At 34.7% G+C, this 16,792-nt stretch overlaps 1 long non-coding RNA gene across 1 annotated transcript; it reads right to left on the bottom strand.

Moving 5' to 3' along the window:
• Nucleotides 1–3,571: 3,571 nt before the first annotated feature.
• LOC122196011 (uncharacterized) lies at nucleotides 3,572–4,750 on the bottom strand. The gene is made up of 3 exons (XR_006187220.1): nucleotides 4,254–4,750; nucleotides 4,057–4,120; nucleotides 3,572–3,978 (listed from the first exon to the last, which is right to left on the bottom strand). It is a non-coding gene; the product is annotated as an uncharacterized LOC122196011 (long non-coding RNA).
• Between the last annotated feature and the right edge of the window lie 12,042 nt (nucleotides 4,751–16,792).

Here is a 16,792-nt window from a genome sequence, read left to right as displayed (position 1 = left end):
AAGTTACGTAAGAAAAGGAACCTTTGAGATTCCAAGTGAGTGACCAAGTTCTTTAGGATAACTCACTCTGGGAATGGCTTAATACGCTTCGTAAAGCGTGGAAATCTAAATCCAAGTTAGACAGGACCTCCGAGATTCTTATCAGAATCGGTCCTGTGCCTCTCACAAACAAGACCTACTCCGCGAACTCAGTAACGTACTTTCTACTCTTCGCATCTCGATCGTGAAACCATACCTTTCCGTTAGGACTCTTGCAAGTCCACTCTTCGAGATCCTCAACTTCGTATTAGAACCGTAGTGACCCTCGACCGAGAGGTCAAGCGGACGAAGAAACGCCATCGCCAGTTAGTGAAGGTTCGTTGGAATGCCAACCGAGAACCCGTTATCACTTAGGTGCGTTAGAACCAATCGATTAGGAAGTTTCCTCCTCACGACTCGATTATTCGTGCATACTTCCTTGCTTAAATTCTAATTTCGGGACGAAATTCCCTTTAACGGGGGGATGATGTGACAACCCGATATTTCGAGGCAATGTAATGTAAAACCAATCAAATTTAGGTCAAAATATAACTTTCCTAAAATCTTATTTGGGCTAATTAAAGTAGTAGGAACCGTATCAAGGTTTTCGTACATATAAAGAACCCTAAAATCCGAGTTATAATGAAGAAGTTATGACCAACCGAAGATTCTCGGAAAAACCGGCATCAGCGATTAATCGTAAAACACGAAATTTCGATGCAATAGTTTTTAGCCTTAAGTATCTAAATGGAAGTTATAGACAACCTCAATCTATGATCGTGCATAAAAAGAACGTCCAAATCTGACTTCGGATGTGAAAGTTATGAATTTTAGAAGAAATTCCTTAATCACGTCATTTTAATAAATAAATAATAAAAATAATTTCGGAATTTGCCAACGGAATCTAAACGAAAGTTGTAGATCATGGTCTCACCTTCGCGTGGATATAAAGAACGTCAAAAACGGAGTTCGTATGAGGGAGATATGAATTTTAGAAGTTTAATTAAAATAAATATAAATTTAATTGTAAATTCCTGGTATTATCCGAAGGGGAGTCATCGGATAGGTCCGAAGTACGCCCTGCGTACCTTCGTACGCCCCGCGTACTGAGATCAAGGGCTTCGGATCGTCCACGTCGCCAATATCCGAGGAATCCGACCCGTCCGACCCGTCCGAAGCTCCGACCCGTCCGACCCGCTGTCCCGTCCGACCCGCCGTCCCATCCGACCCGCGTACCCAGCAACCCGTCCCATCCGAACCGAGGCAGTCGAGGCTTCGGTCACGCATGACGTACGCGTACGCGCTGCGTACGAGCGTACGCCCCGCGTACGGAGGCGGTTCAGCCTTCCTATAAATAGGATGCGAGGCTTTCCGAAAAAGTTGCTCAATTCTCTCATTTCTCTCTCGATCTTGCCTCGTTTTCCGTGCCCGTTATAACCCGAAGCTCTGGTCTTTTTGCTCAAGTCCCGAGGGTCGATTTTACTCCCGAGATTCCCGAGAATCCCGAGGAAAATCCGTTTCCCGAGACGAAACTCTGCCCGGTTTTCCATCTCGCTATCTTCAAGCTTTCATGTGAGTTCATACCCCTTAAATAATGTTTTAAACTACTTTTAAATGCTTTATGGGGGGGGATACAAGTAGAATCATGCTACTTATTATGTCAATTTCATGTGATTAGTAAGTAGGAGTATATTACTTATTACATCAATCACATGTGATGAAATTACAACAATCAAAAGATTTGGCTACTCATTTAGCCGTTTTACCAAACAATTTCCTTCAAATGATTTTTATAAACATTTTATATGTTTTAAACTCCTTATTACACTGTACCTCTTACTCTGTTTATCATATTTCAAACTTATTTACAACTGTGTTTCAAACAAATGTTCCTTATACTTATATTGTTTTATCAAACTTATGCCTTCAAATGGTTTTATAGATTGACATCAAGTCGATCTTTCCTTAAAACTAATATTTATGTTTCAAATGTTTTACCAAACTTATTTATGCTTTTATATTACAAATTGCATGCCCATATATGTATAGACGTATAAATAATGTTTAAAGGGCTTAGGAAGGCTATCCACCTTGTTTCCTTTTCCTCGATTTGGATGTGGTCTGATAGGATTTTGGGTGACCATCCGAAGGTCGTTTCCATATTAATTATATATCAAATATACATATATAGACATAAAAGTACTTCCATAATCATACGTACTAAACACACTGTTAACAAGTTACCATCGGGGTAACACAGAATCATACTATTACAACTGCTAGATCAATGAGTCAGTTCATTCATGAGTCTATACTAGGAAGAGAATATATACAACTATACTACGAGAACATATACGATTATACTAGAACGCTTACATGACAATACTTGCTAGATAAAGAGATCACACATTACAGCTAGCACACGTAGAACATTTCAGTACACCATAAGTACAATTACATGATCACACTTACATGAGTACGCTTTCATATACATAGGATAGACGTCATTAGGGGCTATAGCTCAGAACCAGTTTAGGATCTAACTGTACTGATAAAGCACACTACGATTGTGATTGTTATATCGAGTATACATGATCACAGGTAATGTGGTGCTCATGGCTTGCATTCATGCAGGGGTCGTGTGTGGGTCCTAAAATCCCTTTGATAGGGGAGCGAAATAGTCTGGGATCTAGACATCAGATTATACCTTATCCATCAAATAAGGCAAGTTGAGTATCGGTGTATTGATATATATATACATATATATATATATATATATATCCAAATACTGTGGTACTTGGTAGTATTACCCTAGATTTAAGGTAATAGGTACGGTTGTAGTTTGACACTACACCATAGTACCATCTCTTTCCCATTACATTCACTTCGCGAATTTTTCATAGGAAGCGCGGTAATGTAGATGCTATCTGTTGATAAATAGTAGCCCTTTTAGAGCTACGATTTAGTACTACGTTAATTTTTCCAGTACATATTTCAGTGATAACCTCACTTAAACATAAATATACAATCTATATTTTGAGTAATAATAGTTATACTTTGGAAAATATACATACTCTTACAAGAAACACACACACACAGAACAGTTAAGTCTTGGTAGAAGACTCCTTTTGTTACTAATAGAAATCATAGGGATTTCTAGGGATTTTCAAACATATACAGTTGAGCTACAAATATTTTCATACTTATACTCGTTTTCTTTCAAAGCAATGTCAAGTCTTAGAAATTATAAGTTTTCACAAATTAAGACACATTAATACTTATGATCTCACCAGCTTTATAGCTGATACTCGCTTTCAAAATTACTTGTATCCTCAGGTCATCATAGACAGGTACCGATGCAAGGAAAACGGAAGATGGAGCTTATTCAAGACTTATCTTTCATTTTGATTTATGCTTTAGTGTTTATCAAAATTTGTCAGAATACAATTGTATAATAATTATTTTATTAATGCAATGGATGATGTTGTTGCTTGTTTACTACTTTACATTGTTGTTGATATTATACATGACGTCCTCCACCCCAGAACGTTTCCGCCGTTCTCGGTTTTGGGGTGTGACAGTTTTTATGACAACATCCTGTCAAAATCTAACTTGTAGAACATAAACACCATACCTAGATTTAATGTGGAACTAAGGATAAATATTTTAATCAACATGAACATCTTGATACTGACCTGATTAAAACTTCCAATAAATCACGCTTATGCACTCTATTAAAACCAAAACTGAATCCTTGCTCCAGAAATAAAGAAAAATAAATAGACATGTGTGTATGTGTGTTTCGGTACCGGAGAGACAAAGAAACAAAGGGAAGACCTGATGTTGATTCAATGGGGCATTTTATCAAGCATTTGGCATGCGTTGATGAAAATGCTAATCATACCATAAAAGAGAACGGAAGGGGTTGCAGTTATTTTCAAACCATTTATTATCTGCAACCTAACAACAATAAACGCAATACCAACAAAAATGATTAGAAAATAGTAATATGAAAACATGTAAACCTTATAAACATACCTTTAAGGAAGCCATATGTGGGGTTCAGAAATCAACATTGAAGTTAAGAATCAAATCGCATTACCTGTGATTCAAACCACAGTTACGAATTAAAAAATAAAAGAAAAAAATCTAAAAATTAGACCTATACAATACAAAGTGGTATTATAAAAAACAAACCTAAACAAAATCAAAGAGAAAAACCCAAGAAATCAAACCTAATAAGTGTTATATTCTTCGTCATCGTCACTCCTCGATTGATTTTGCATATGCGTTGAGAGTGAGACTGTGGTGTCTTTGGATGGTGGCGACTGCGACTGGTGGTGATTTCATGGTGATCGTGGTGAAGGATAGTGATGGTGGATGAGATTAGAACTTTTCTTAAAGACAGAGAGAAGGAGAGTTGTAGATGGTCGATCTATAAGCCATTAGAGGGTTGGAAAATAAAAGGGCACATGTGAAGTGCCGTTTTCGGATCCTTAAACCCAATGCAGGGATGGGAAGGTGGCCAGAAAGTTGACTGTAATTAGCGTATGGAGGCAGACCATCAAGGCGGCCAAAAACATGGAACCCTTGCATATAATATAGGTACATGTATACGAGAGAGATAAATTCCTCGGTAGGATTTTAAAAATGGCGAAGGGGAAATTGAACGGAAAATATTGAATCCCAAAATTTAGGGAATCAGTAAGGAAAGAGGGGAAGAAATCGTATAATCATGCTACAATCACGCATAGTTAGAATCAATTTCAATTTTTGAGGGACGAATCTGGAAGAAAGAATAGGCGGGAAAATAAGTGATAAGATAGTACACGAATGACACGTGGAAACAATGAGATCTATAAAGAGGACGCATGGCGTGCCGTTTAAGGGAGGTTTTTATTAAGTATGGAGATAGGCTCCATATATGACCTAATCAAAATCAAAATCAAAATCAAGCAATTAAGCAATGCATCGACGAAACTTTGCTTCAGGTTTATCATCTCCTCTACAATTAATTACTCTCTCATTCGTATATCTAGCTCGTATATAATCAAGCTCAAGCAGTACAATGTCACAAGACTACATCATCATTGCATTCAACAAGTAGAAACAAAAAATAAGGTGGTATACACATTCATATTTTAAATTACTATTACTAACCAACTTTTTTATTCTAAATATTTCAATACTCTTTCCTATATGAAGCTCAAGTAGAGTTCAACATTTCATCTTTCGATGTTTTAATGGAATAAAAAAAATTGTTTTTACAAAATCCAAAATCACATTGGTGGTTCTAAAGAGTTCTTGTTTTTCACCTTTATTGTCATAGTTTTTAATAATGTTTGTATATTAATCATAGTCATGTCCATGTGTTAACAAGAGTATTTTGCTTTTTAATAAAAATATTTGGTAACTAAAAAAGGAAAAAAAAAATTGTTAATTATTAATTGTAATTTTTTACAGAAGAAAATGTATACATTTTCTCATTTGAAATTCAATATTTTGTTGTACATTAGGTTGCATATGTTCTAATTATAATTCCAGCTTATGTTTTTTATTCCACAAAATTTTGCTTGTTTACATATATTTACAAAATATAAATAAATGGTCAAAGAATACTAGTTTATAAAGTAGAGGTTGTTGTGATGAATAAAACTTTGTATTGTTGGTTATAAAATCAAAATATTTTGTGGTTAGTGGTTTGATTATAATTTATTGAGTGACATTTTGCATTTGTAAGTGAAAGTCAACATATATTTAGATTGTCAGATTAAAAAAACAATTTGTAATATTGAATAAAAAACAAACTGCAACAAAAAAATTGAAAAATTAAAACCAAAACAAAAAAACTAGTGTACTATTTAAATGTTTTTATCGCTTTTGTGAAACGATGCAAAAATCACACCGTCTAATTATTTTATTATTTATATATAATAGAACTTTTGCACAAAATTTGTAATTATTTTGCAAAAATAATTTGTGATTGTGGTAGAATTTATAAAATACAAATACCGAGTACTTTTGTATGTAACTAATTAAGTTGATTCACATATCAACTTCATATGTATGTGTTCTTGTGTGTTGTATTTTGGTTGCATATTATCTATCTTTGTACATATAGATGAGTATAAGTTTATATATTTATTTTCGTTGCCATATTGAAACATTAATATTAATATATTTTTATCATTTTTTTTAATTCTCAAATCGATGTTTGAGTAAATTACACGAATCGTCCCTCATGCAAGTGTCAAAAAACACATTTAGTCTCTATTTTCAAAAATTAACTTGGATCATCCTTTATAAAATGCACGTTTATCCCTTGTAGACATAAAATGATTCACTCACTGATCAGTGATAACAAGATCAAGAATAATTAGTACGCAGGTGGGGTTTCACATAGAGGATTGATTAAAGACAAAGATAGTAGATCGGGGTTCCACATAGATGGAAACTACACAAACACTGGTTTCTACTACCCAATTACAAACCTCTCCCCTATTTTTGTCCAAGCCCCATAAGAAAAGTGTTCCTTGGATTCGCCATCGACTTCCTCGTGGGCAGTGTTTCCGTCGTTGTGTCCAAAACCATTGTTGCACCAATCGAACACATCCAACTTGTGATCCAAAATCAAGATGAAATGATCAAAATTGAGAATCTTTTTGAAACCTAAAAGAGAATTGGAGAATGCTTTTCAAGAACAACTATAGAAGAATGATTTGGTTCTTTATGGAGAGAAAACACAGTTTATTTCATTCGTTACTTCCTCTACTCAAGCACTTAGCTTTGCAATCAAGGACTACTTCAAGAGGTTGTTTAACCTCAAGAAAGATCGGGATGGTTACTGCAAGCGGGCCGTTGAACCTCGGTAGTTTGCATAGAAAAGTTTGACTGCATCCATCTCCACTCGAAACCCTAAATCTAAGGTAGTTATCATATGGATTTGAACAAAATCGATGATCAGAACAGGAGATCTAGAAACACAAACCGAAGATCTGGAAATGTAACCGTTCGTCAACATTTTTGCTAGAGGAGATAATGGTTCCAATGGGGGGATGAGGTTCAGAAGGCGCTTTTGGGCGTCGATAGTGGTTGGGTGATTCTGATGGTTGTCTGGAGCGGGTAAGAAAGAGGAAGATGACAATTGACGATGCCTTTAGTGGGTGTTGAGCACCGGTGATGTATTGGTGGTGGAGAACCGGCGACGCTGGTTAGGGTGATTTAGGGGTGATGATTCCTGAAAGCTTACCAGGGTGGAGTGGTAGTTTAGGGTTCTTGAAAGAAAAGAGACGAGGAACAGGGAAAGAGATGAATGTGGGACCAGTTATCTAATAATTTTTTTTAAATATAATTGATAATAATAATAACAGCCTGAAAATAAATCAAAAATAAATTGACAACGGCATAATAGACATTTTATGTATGATAAATGATTTTAGGGACAAATAAATTTTAACGATATAAGGAACGGTCCGAGTTAATTTTAAAAAATAGGGACTAAACGCGCAATTTACCAATTGTACCAGTGACGAACCGTGTAATTTACTCTTGATGTTTTGTCACTCCAAAGAATCAATGTGATAATAATAACAATGTTCAACTTAAATGACAAAGGTTGACAAAACATATTTTCTTTAGTTTTCGGCTTGATTACTCTGTCACTAATTGCTACAAATTATTATTATAATTAAGTTCACCTTTTATTTGGTAATGTAATTCGTTATATATACATAAATATGAATAATATATATTATTTTTTTGATCAAATGTGTAGACAGAAGAAAATGAAAACACATGTTCATGACTACGTCTATATTTTTAAGTTTTTCGGTTTTAAAAATGATCCAAACGAAAAACCTAATCTGACTATTTTGTTTTTAACGTCGAACCAAAATGAAACAAACTGAACCATATAGAAAAATAAAAAACAAATCATAGTGAAGAACCAACTTTAAAAACAAAACAAAAACCAAGCTCTATGGTTCATTTTGACCAAAAACGAAACTTAAACACTGTAAGTTCATTCTTAACATTTTGTGTCCTGTTGTATTGCGCGGGTACACAACTAATGATTTAGTGATGTGTGTTAACCATTATATAATAATAATAATAATAATAATAATAGAAAATACAATACATTAAATTTTAGCAATTTTTAGTAACAAAGTGTTTTTCTTAACCCAAAGTAAAAGCGTTGCATTTTTTGAGGCAAAGAAATATTGTTTATTATATTCTAACTATAAGAATAGTTTTGCATGTCATGTATTCCTATACTTTCATCTTCCCGTTCAAATATGTATCTATGGAGCAATTTCTTTATGTCATTAGTTTTTATAATATCTCCTAAAATCAACAATAAATTATCTACCAAATTGCAATAAATCAGAAAACAGTCAAACCCAAGGAGGCTTCATAGTTTCATTTGTTTCATGGACACTCCGTTGACTTGCCACATCCCCTCTCGTCTACCTCTGTTTTTTTATCTCTAACTTCTATTTCTCTTTCTCTTTCTTCCACAAATGGTTATACGTTCGACCTTAGGGGGTGTAAATGATCACAAGAAACCCAAGACTGACTCGGAAAATATTTGGAATCGACTCAATTTTGAATGAGCAGAGCTCGAGCTCGAGTACCTTATCGAGCCAAGCTTGAGTAGAATAATACTACGCCTGCAAGTTTCAGATAAATATGATCGAAGAGCTATCAACATTTCTTGGTCTCCAAGTTAAACAATCTTCTAATGGCATATTCATCAACCAAGAATAATACGTTCTATACCTTTTAACTCGTTTTTCCCTTGAAAAATCCACAATTGCAAAAACCCCATTGACCTTTGTTACAAGATTTACGCCGATCTCGATGGCAAACCTGTAGACTGGAAGATATATTGAGGCATGATAGGATCCCTTCTATACCTCACAGCTAACAAACCTGACATTATGTTTTCCGTATGTTTCAATTACTAAGAGGAAGAGTTGTTAGATGGACATCAAATAAACAATCATGCTTTTCTACTTCAACCATCAAATCATAATACGTTGTCGCCGCTAATTGTTGCTCCTAAGTGTTATGGAAGCAAACATGACCTCAAGGCTATGGATTTAGAGTTTCCCAAATTCTTATCTTCCGCGATTCCTCAAGTGCAATTGCAATTTCCCACAACTCTGCTAATCATTCCATGACAAAACACACAGACATCCGTTATCACTTTATCAAATACAATATCCAAAAAGGCCATGATTAACTTCACTTTGTGAACGCCAATGAAAAAGTCGTGACGTCTTTACCAAATATCTTGATGAAACAAAGTTTCAATATTTCTTTGGTCGACTACGAATGTCGAACTAGATAATATCAATCATTAAACCCTAACTTTTGTTGTGTACATAATTTCTTTTCCCTGTATTCTCTTGTCAAAAGAAAATTTTCACAAAAAAACATGTTTTTCTTCTTTAGTTGTCAAATTTTCCCTCTTATATGGATTATGCACTTATATCGTTTCACTATGTCTCATCTTTGCTTAGAAATCCAAAATGACCATGGTTCCCTGATCCTTCAACTTGATAACCAACTTAGCCTTAGGCCCTGTTTGTTTTGGATCTGACTGGGCCAGGTCAGACAAAAATGTATAACTCGGTCAGCTCCATGTGTTTGATATAGCTCAGTTTTGCATTTGTCCAAGTCAACAATGTCTGACTCACTCATACCAAAAAATCTTGCTGACTGAATCTGATTGAAATCCATTCCACCATTACCCCTCAACCAGCACCACCCTCATCCTCCTTCCCCACACATCAAATTAATCCATGGAAAGGAAAAAAAACACGAAAAGAGGCACAAAAAAAAAGAAACACAAACAGAGCTGTATCGATGCTTAAGAAGATCAGGGGAAGAAGACAACTCAAAATCATAATTAGGCAACTTTGGTCCTTGAAGATACCCATCTTGCCCTAATCTACCACAACTTTAAATTGTCTTGCATAACTAATTTCTGGAAATTACTAGTTGGACCCTGAAATTTTATAATCAATTGTTATTATTATTATTATTATTATTATTATTATTATTATTATTATTATTATTATTATTATTATTATTATTATTATTATTATTATTATTATTAAAGCATCAGGGTAAAATGGTCATTTTGCATCAGCCAACACATTCAGTGAGATATACTATCAAACAGCATGGTTTCTTACCCAGTCAGAATTTATTACTCAAACAAACCTTTCCCAGTAAGCACTTTCTCAGTCAGCAACTATCAAACGGGGCCTTACATTCCTATAAAACAAAAAAAGTATATACAAAGTAAGCAGGCAAATAAATAAAATACACTTACGATTCAAACCTTTTGAAAACTTCAAGCATCATGATGTCAACAATTTTCAAGTCTTCAAGATTCAAGTAAAGACATAAGATACTTAAGAAAAATTAAAAAAAAAACAACATGAAAATCAAAATTAGAAGAACAAGTTTCAAGAAAACCAACAACTAGGAGAAAAGACAAAACAATAATAAGATGAATTTCCCACCAAATAAAAATAAAATCAAGGAAATGACAAAAAGTGACGAAAAACCAAAAGTGCAAATCACTAAGATAAAATGAAGACCTTTCACCACAAATACCTCAAGCAACCAACTCTTCAAATCATCAATGTAGTTGATTTTAAACACCTATCATATCTTCAAATCAATTGATCAACATTAAGGTTGTACCATGTAAGTCGTAGATGCTAAGATGAACGATTTCCCAAGATATTGTAGCATTCATTATTGAAGACTCATAGCTGCTTAATGCAATGTGAAAATTTTAAGCCCATATATATTTATTTCTCGATGGAGAGGGAGTGAATTCTAATGACATGAATAAAGAAACCCACTAAGTAATGCCAAAAACTATAACATCCCTGAAATACCAAGTAAAATTTTCATTTTAAAATATACCAAAACCATTCAATGTCATTTCCTCAAAAGATAACAGAGTGATAATTTATTGTTTCAAAACATCAGTGTGAAAAACATCAAAACAGATAATGTGGAAATCTACAGTGGATACGATGCAATCAAGTTTGGCTCTTCCTTTTGTTGCAAGAAGTGCCTAAAACATTTTAACTTAAAACCGTAAGCACAAAGCTTAGTAAGTTCCCTAAGATACCTGTAACATCCAAAAAATCACGATAAAATTTTTCATTTTCAAAAGACATTTTCATAAATCCATAAATAATCAAACATTGTTTTCGAAACAAAACCATAGAAATCAGAGTATCAAAAATCATCTCTCAAAACATAAACTAGCAGGAGGATGTGTACGATCACGCCTTTGACTTGTCCCGGTCATATAAAGTATTGATGTGTGTATAGTTAACTACATATTTCTAATACTTTTAGCTACAATTATGCTTTATATGGGACAAAAGATACTTAATATGTTTAAATTATGTTTTGTTGCGGTGAAGACTTACTTGGGACAAAAGGAAGCATTCAGGAGCTGGAAGTAGGAAACGAGAGCTAAAACAAAAGAAGAAAAGAAGATGACTGAAGACCATGTCGTGGTGAGATAACCGCGACATGGTGGTTGGAATATTCGCAACCCCTATGCTGACTTGGCAGACACGAGATAAATATAAAGACGACGTCGTGGTGGCGGTCAACCGCGACGTGGTGGCCAGATTTCCACAATTATAAAATCCTGGATATTAGGTCGAAATCGGAGGCATGTATTTGGTTTTCATAGGTTAACTGCAAATAATGTAACGCCCATGTTTTTGGGCTAAGCATTAACGATGATGTAATAATCTAGGTCAACCATTGTAACCTACTTTGAAGTAATAAAGATGAATTATTTGAGTATTATGTGAATTACGTGAATTATGTGCTTCTATGTGATTATATACTTGTTTGCAAAGATATAATAAAATAAGCGTCAAAATAAGATTTTAGGTAAGCCCAATTTCGATAAAGAAAGTTGTAGTGGTCGTGACAAAGATTCTGGAGATATAAAGAACACCGAACTCCGAGTTATAACAAAGAAGTTATGGTCTGTCAAAGTTTCGCGACAGAACCGGCACGACATTGCGTAACGAAAATAGTGAGTTTACGATAGAATGATTTTCAGCCTTGGTGATCTAAACGAAAGTCGTAGCATATGAGAGTGTGCATAAAAAGAACGCCTAAATCTGACTTTGTATGAGGAAGTTATAATTTTTCTAAGTTTCAAATCAGCAGTGCACAGCCCAGAGTTCGAATTATAGATCAAACAAATTTAGCCGACACAACGTAAACGAGAATCAAAAACCTCGTCAATAGGAGCTCAACGATAAAAAGACAGACGAAAACAGAGTCTGTATGTAGAAGTTATGAGTTTTACACGGTCGGAGGTACGCCCATCGTACGAGAAGATTACACCCAGTGATCTCGCCTTGCATGGTCCGAAACGAGCCACGTCGATCCATCTGAAGAGTGACACGCGTTGTACGATCCTCGCTCATACACGCCGTGTACGCAGGTACGCCCAACGTACCGAGGAACGCCCCGCGTACCTGAAGACTACTCCCAGCATAATCTGAAGTCCATCGGCTATAAATAGAGGTCTGAAGCCATGCGTTTTTCTCACATCTTCCAACTTCTCTTTCTTTATCTACTCTCTCTCTATATTATTTTAAACCCCCCTAAAAGCCTAGGAAACCTCCCTAGCATTAGAAGAAAGCCCCGGAGCGCCCGAAGGTTCCGAGAAAAAGAGTTTTTTGGTTTGAAACTCTGCCCGCGTAGAGCCCGGTTTTCAAGCAAAACTCTTGGTTTCATCAAAAGAAAATTATTTTAAGAAGCGAAGCGCTACCCGAATCACTCCTTATCAGGTGAGTGCATGGTCAGTTGGTCACTTTCATCTTACACATAGATATTAAGTATTTTATATAGATTACGTGTTATGGGTGTGTGTGTGTGTGTATATATATATATATATATATATATATATATTACCTGTTTACCTAAGACGTATGTTGGACGAAGATTTGTACTTCTTTCTTTTCAGATCTGAACTTTATCTTTCAGATCTAAACTTTTTCTCTTTGATCTGAAACTTTTCCCTTCAGATCTAAACTTTCTCACTTCAGATCTAAACTTTTTAGATATAAACTATATATATATATATATATATATATATATATATATATATATATATATATATATATATATATATATATTGTACTTGAGATCTATGCTGGATGAAAGATCTAAACTTCTTTCTTTTCAGATTTGAACTTTTTCTTCAGATCTAGACTGTATAAGTATTTTATGATTTGAAAGTTATGTTGGATGAAAGATTTAAACTTTGTTTTTCAGATCTAGACCTTTTTCTTCGGATCTGAACCGTATGTGTATTTTCTTTACAAATCTAAATTTTTCTTCAGATATGAAACGTATATGAATTTTCTTTATGGATCTAAACTTTTTTTTAGATATGAACTATATATGTACTTTATATCCATGAATATGTTGGGTAGAACATGGGTAGATGAAATAAGTTGATGCGTGATAAAAAAATGAGCTAGAGGATGAGATGAAAAAGTGATATAGTTAGTGAGATGATGGTGAGGGGTGAAAAATGAGAGAAACCTTTACCCAAACGATGCCCCCGTCATCTAGCAGAGTATGGATGACAACCATGGACTATTCTACACGGTCCGTGGAACACTAGCTGGCTCGCTACCTGTAGGCGTTGTGAACGACATGTTCACCTGGTGTACTATAAAAGCCCATTGACATGTATTGTAGGTGGACTCCGCAAATAGTATTGTCGATAAATGAGAGCTATGGACTTAGCACCCGTTGGATGAACACTGACAACTATGAATTCAGTGCCTGTTGTATAAACCCTGGTAAAGATGGACTTCGTGCCTATTCCTTAAGAAAACCCTTAGGAATGAGTGATAGATGATTCTTAAGGTGGATCCTTAAGAAATAAATAAGATAATAGGGATGGCCGGATGGGTAATTTGGTTAATTGTTTGATGATGAAACTTAATAAATTTATAATTATGGGTTGAAAAACATGTGTACTCACCAGGTTTCCCAACCTGATCCACTAAGTTTATTTGTGTCACAGGTGTCGATATAAAGCTACACCACACCGAGAGATTAAAGAGATGTGGATCACTAGTGTAATGAATGCAAGTTCTGTTTATGTTTATGTTTCTATATTGACGTTGACAACCCATAGTTTTAAAATGAATAAAATACATTTCCACAAAAATGATTTGATTACATATTTATCATGTTTTTCTGGGAACAAATTCCGCAACACATTTCTTTAAAAAGTTACTCTGATTTTATTATAAATCATAAACAAAATTAGTCTTTTCTGACCGCAAAAAATGGTGATGTCACAAATAATAACCCTTAGAAAACCAGAATAAGATCGAAATTGAAGTGAAGCACAAGATAGAAGAAGATTTAGTAGGAATTCAACATTGATCTAGTTGGTTTGCTTATTAAACTTATGTCTAACTTATTTTACTTAGATTTAATGTGTTTTTCTGCTACAATGAGAGGCTAAACACCTTTTACTTTTGTTTGGTGAAGATGAACTTGATCCATATGAGTTGATTTCAATTATTGGATGATTATAGTTGATTTTACTTGTGTTTGATATACATAAACCCTAACAAGATTTTGATGGGTTTGAGCCAAAAGAACATCCTATGTGCTCATGCAAACCTTAAAGCTTGGATCTAGGTTTCTTTATTGTACATGAAATTCATCCAAGACTCAAGAACCCTAATCTAGCATATGCATCTCGAAATTATCACATAAAAGCAGATCTAGATGATTACCTCTTCTTCAATGGGTTGAATCTTCTTGTCTTTGGAGCTTAGAGTCACAAGTGTCACTCCTCTAATGGCTTACAAACACCACAACCAAGAGAATGACTTATCAGAAGGAGGAGGGGCACCAAAAACGTCCTAGGGTTCTTCCAAGTGAGTCCATCACGTTTTTGGGGCCATAGGGGTCTTTATATAGTGAGGCTATTAGGGTTTTCAACTAGGAAACCCTAATTTGACTGCTTAGCCCCTAAGCAGCCCATGAACTCCCTTTAGAACACCACTTGGATGATTTCTTATGGGCTTCCCGCTTCCCATAGAATTCGTCCAACCTATGTTCCAAGGTGATCCATAGCCCAATTGAAATTATCTTATAATTACAATTCCAGTCCCCTAAGTTTAATTAATGTCTTCTAGTCACAAAACTAACTATCAATTAATTCTTGACTAATATTAATTAAACAATATGATTTCTCCTTTAATTTATTATTCATATAATATATTAATAAATCATAATTAATCATCTTTCTCCATAAATCATCCTATCAAGTTGCTTTGGTGAAGGCAACCCAAAAGGACTATGCACAATTGGGTCAAATACATACCAAATATAGTTACGGTCTTAGACACTAATCCAACAGTCTCCCACTTGGATAAGTCTAGTAACTATAATGTAAGTACAATCTGATTAGCTATCGTGGCTCTCAAAGACGTTGTCGAACTCTGATCTTATTAGCAACCTGTCCTTTAGATAAGGGATCATATATTCCTCCATTCTAGATATCGTATAGACTGAGACATGGATTTTAATCATTCTCTTTGTCTATATGTTGTTTCCCGATTTCAGATTTATGGCGACTGACAACAGACTACAATTGAACACATCAACTCAGTCCCGGCTTGGCCAAGCGCTTAGGGTGTCATCACTAAATCATCTAGGGGCCCACATATATCACTTCTATCCCACTTTAGGTAAAAGGAACGGGTAAACTTCGACTCAATGCTCGCTTGTACTCACTTACCGAATCACACACAACAATTTGTTTTATAACACCAAGTTACTGGTGCGTTTACATATTATCAATGTGTAACCGACTCGTAAGATACAACTCACACATCTCGATTTAAAGAATATAAGATATTATCGTCTCACCAATCACTCGTGATAAAATCCATGAAACGATCAAGTGAGCCTGGGTTTATTCCAATACTCTAATCTTATAGCAGCACTCACGAACTCTATAGCAAACTTGTGCTATGACTAAACGCTTTAGTCAGTCTACAGACGGATTCATGACAATCTTCATTCATTCCTACTTCCAAAGAATGAGCGAATGTGGAGGGTTTGAATAATCTTATTATTCAGGAAGTCAAAACATGCAAAGTGAAACACAAGAATAATACTAATCCTATATGGCCCCAAACTATTGAGTATAAATAAAACACCTTTTATTTAATCACCATATTGATTACTCATTATTTGTTGTTTCGGGTAATCAACTTCTTACTTGAATTATAACAACAATTGTCCCATGCTCTTAGCATGCACACTATGTTTACCTATGGTCCTTACCTTTTGTAATAGTATAATTAAATAACATTTTCAATCACTTTCATATTTCCCAGTCCTTATTACAAGTGTGAGAATACCCAATTCTTGCCACTTATAGAATATGTTAGATTCTAGCATTTTATGCAACGATCCTTTCGTAATATCATAGCGCCAAAGTCACTAAGACTTTGCCAATGAAATTACAAAGTGCTTTATTGGAGATTGTTACAAGACAATTCCATATTCATGAAGTCTCACATTTAAAGTACATTCCTTTGTACATCCTTATTGCATAGAAGTTTCTAATCTAGACATAGATTCTTAACGTCCAACCCCCAATAATGAAACATTTTCATATTTGCCATATGACAACTCATTCTAAATAGAGTCTTATCTATTC

This window comes from Lactuca sativa, chromosome 9, assembly GCF_002870075.4.
Source record: "Lactuca sativa cultivar Salinas chromosome 9, Lsat_Salinas_v11, whole genome shotgun sequence".
Lineage (NCBI taxonomy): Eukaryota > Viridiplantae > Streptophyta > Magnoliopsida > Asterales > Asteraceae > Lactuca > Lactuca sativa.
The sequence above is the reverse complement of the archived record's forward strand: the minus strand, read 5'-3'. Positions and strand labels throughout refer to the sequence as shown.